We start from the raw sequence: 4474 nt of genomic DNA, 5'->3' as shown, positions 1-4474 counted from the left end.
TCCTCTTGCTCCGGCTTTGTGTCTTGGATCATCCTCATCTCACCCCTGGATTTGGGACAGCAGCCGTCATCTGATCTGCTGATCGAGGTTCGTCAAACCCTGAGAGTTGGGAGGATCTGCCAGACCTACTCACGGACCTGGGACTCGCCAGCCTGCCAGCCTCCACCACTACTACGTGAGATGAACCCTTGGGTGTCTGTGAGTTCTGTGAGGCATTACAGCGAAGTACAGAACCCTAAGACTGGGGAAATTATTGGGAGGAGGAGTTGGAGTTAATGTCTGAAATGATGGAGTGGCATGGTAGTTTGGACATTTGGGACATCTTTGACCTCCGCCTCATGGGGACCGGCCTAGTGCTGATCTTTCTAAGAGAAATTGTTCAAGCATATTGGATGGCTTTAACAAACAGAAATTTATTCTCTCACAGTTTAGGCCACTAGAAGTACAAATTCAGGGTGCCAGATTTAGGGGAAGTTTTTCTCTCTGTGTTGGTCACAGTTTATGAGCAAGGTCTTTATCTCCTTTCAGCATCTGTAGACCTAGCATTCCTTGGAGATTGCTGTGTGTCTTGGCATCAATCTTCCCCTAGGCCTAGGAAGTTACCAGTATAAGGACCCTGGGTCTAAAGGACACACTCTGCTCCTGGCTCTTTTTTCTTGGTGCTAGTAGGTCCCTCTTTCTCTGCTCACTTCTCTCTCATGTTATCTCTTGTAAAATAAGAAGGTGTTGCTGCATGGCTGCATCACAGAGAAACTCCCTTTATATCAGGGCAGTGAACTGAGTAAGGGCGTTGCATCCCACACTAATCACCTTGCAACTGGGCTGATCACATCAGATCACATCATGGGGGATGATCACATCATTACATAACTGCCAAACTACTGAGACTCATGACCCAGTCAACGTATTTTTGGGAGACACTATTCAATCCATAACACCCTACCTGTCCTATTCCCCATCTGGGCAATAAGCAGTCTAGAAATATGTGGGTTTATGATGTTTTTCTTTATGAGAAGGAAGGAAGGAAGGGAGAGGCTGTGTAGCACTCCTCCTGTATGGACTTTTGTCCTCTGAACTGGCATGGCTGGCAACCCCTCCCTCAACAGCCATGGTGTCGCCTATCCACTGGAAAGGGGCCCTCAGGACCTCCCTTATCTTCAAGTAGCTTCTCCCACTGGACAGAGAGGAGAAGGCTTTGTTTTCTCCCTTCTAGGCACTGGTTCCTATAGCTGTTACCTTTTTCTCTCCTAGGACCATCCCTCTCCTGATGCTCAACACGTACACAGACACATGCACCATTTTCCCGACTCACTGATGTTTATGTAGCATGGGCTTCTCCTATAATCTATCCTGGTCGGTTTTTTCACAAATACATACTTGTGTGTGTGGTGTGTGTGTGTGTGTGTGTATATATATATATATATATAAATTATATAAAAAGACTTTATTAAACAACATCTATCCTTAGTACTACAAAGCATTTTGGTATTTTTAATTCTGTTCTTTTTCATTAAAAGAAATGCTGGTTGAATATTGAAGTAGTTATGAGTGAAATGACATGAAGACTGAGATTTGCTCAAAATATATCAATCAAAAGTACAACAATAAAGGTGAGTTGGTAGGAATAGATTAACACAATTTGCAAATGTTGATTATTGTTGAAGCTAGGTGATAAGTGCATGGATATTCATTAATAGTATTAAAAGTGGTTTTGGACATTGCCTGTGGGAATATAACTTTATACAACCCTCTTGAGAACAATTTGGTAATACCTACAACAGTTAGTCCTGAATTATGCCATATTCAAATTACCATGAGCTGCACTTACAATTGTCATTGTATCTGGAATGTTGCATCTTCCTGGAAGTAACTGGAAAATGTATGCAAGAGATATGGAAATAATTGCTGAGCTATTTGCACATATCCCAAGAATTTTATCAGGATAATATGACATGGAATTTAGAACATGGTATCACCAATGTGCAACAGCTCATTCATCATGAAGAAGGGGGAATGACAGATCAGGACTTAATGAATTTTGAAGAGGAAAGAAAGGCTGAAGAAGAAAGAAATAATAAGGAAGAGGAAGGGGAGAATGTAAAAAAAAATTACAATGAGAATATTAGCTGGAGTTTTTTTTTAAACTAAATCAGGAGTTTCAATTGCTTGAAAATACGGACCCAAATGCCAATCGCTTTGCTAAAGTAGTTAGGTAGATTGAGGAAGCAGTGAGATGTTAATGTGAGATATGTGAAGAAAAAAGAAAGGACTATATAGACAACTCTCACTCATTTTCTAACTAGAAACACCATCCCCATTCCCAGGGATAATTGAGAGGATCCAAAACTTCCACAAGTGGAGTTATTACCACAAATGACAAAATGCCAATGTTGTCCATCTCTTCTCATCAGAGTAAATTTTTATTATTTGTATATATTTTTTGTATGTCTCTATGTATTAAAGTATATTGGTAAGTTTATATGTAATGTTTCCAACTCCCAAAGACAGATAAAAATCAGATTTATAAAGTTACTGGTAACAAAAGGCAATAATAAAATTTTTTTTTAAAAAAAGCAAAACTTATTGGAAATCCAACTTAAGATGGAGCCATTGGAACAAAACCTCATTGTTAGTCAGTGACTACTTGTAATTTTGATGAGCACATTCCCTTAAGCCAAATATTTCCACTTCTAATGATACATTCTAAAGAAACTCATACATGTATACAGGGTTAATGTACATTGGTAGTATCGTTTGTAATGGGAAGATAAAAAAGAAAAAGAAACAACCCAAATGAGAAAATGCATGAATTATAATATATTCATAAAATAAATACATTATCCTATAATATGCTAACTACAGCAGTGACGGGACTAGTATAATACCTGCACTAATCCCACAAAGAATGTTAAGAAAAAGGCAAATCACAGAAGAATACATACATAGCACATAATGTTTAAAATTCACAACTAAACAATATATTGTTTGTTTACGGTTTAGTATAATATAGTAAAGAAATAGAAAGAAATGCATAGGATTTCTCGGTACTAAATTCAAGAAAGTAGTTACCTGGGTTGGGACAAGGGGATGGGTAGAGAGAAAAGGATGCAGTGAGAGGGGGTACATGGGGCTCCAATTTTAAATATAATTTATTTCTTAAGCTGGGTAGTAGATACATGAAGCTTGTGTAATTTTTCCTATTTTTTTATATCCCTGAAATTTTTCTTAATAACTTAAAAACATGTTTTGGGACCTGTGAAATCCAAAGGGCTGAGTAAAACAGGAGCTAAACCATACCCCAGAGACACTTCCATACTCCAAAGCTTATGCTTGTAGCTTCCTGGGAAGACAACCGTTCAGAAGATGAGCCAGAATCAAAAACACAGGAAAATCCAACCTCATGGGAGCAAGTCAGCAGACACAGCAACAGGTGACTTTACAGCTAAGAAACTCAGATAACAGAGATTCCCAAGAGGGAATAGAGGAGGGAGGCCAATGTTCAAAGAGATAAAGGAAAGACTTTAATCCATATGTGGCAACATGGCATCGTAAAGAAAAAGCAGATGGGTTTGAAGAATAAACAAATAGAAATGCTAAAATTGAAATTAAAAATACGTATTTATCATATGTATTTATTACATGTATAAACAGGTTAAACAACAGATTGGATGCAACTGAATGGAGAGTAAGTGAGTTGGAAAAAGAAATCACCTGTAATGTGGAACCAAGAAATCAGAGATAAATGATAAGAACGGGGGGTTATGAAACATGAAAGGTGGCATGAGATGCTCCAGCAACCAGGGTGTTGGAATACTGCAGCCAGAACAGACACAGGCGCCATCTTTAGCTCTGTCTGCATATGGGGAAGTCTGGCTTTGAGGAGCTCAGGCTCCTCTGTTTAATCACAGAACTTGCTTTTCCATCAATATCCCACTTTTCCATTATTGTCTTTTGATTGTTGTGTTATTTACCAAAGAATAAAGAAACAGATTATTATAAGGGTTAAAATACCTGTTTGTTAGCTAAAATGTTAAATTGTATGGCCTCCAGCCAGATGAGGCTCAGGTAGATATGGGTCAATTCTAAGCTGGCTATTACCAGTCATTAAACCATTAAATTGTAAAGAATGTGGTGAAGATAAAGATATCAGCCAACAACCCCCAATTATATGTTGATGCTGGTAATACATTTGGAGGCAGAAACCATCTCTAAAGGGCCTGTAACAGTGGCAGGTACTGCCCAGATTCACAGAGCCCTTTCCTTGCCCAGCACTGCAATTGGAATGGTTGGTGCCCCATGCTGTGATGATTTCTCCTGTGGGAGGAGGGACAGCTGTTTTTTTTTTTTTTTTTAATTACTTTTTTTAAAGACTATACTGGTAGCGTAGTGCCTAAGGCACTTGACTGCTAACCAGAAGGCTGGAGGTTCAAACCCACCAGCCACTCCTCAGAAGGAAGGTTGGGCAATCTACTTC

This window comes from Orycteropus afer, unplaced genomic scaffold (genome assembly GCF_000298275.1).
Source record: "Orycteropus afer afer isolate SDZICR_OR568_19922 unplaced genomic scaffold, OryAfe1.0 scaffold00294, whole genome shotgun sequence".
NCBI classification, from domain to species: Eukaryota; Metazoa; Chordata; class Mammalia; order Tubulidentata; family Orycteropodidae; genus Orycteropus; species Orycteropus afer.
This window is presented reverse-complemented; position numbering follows the sequence as displayed.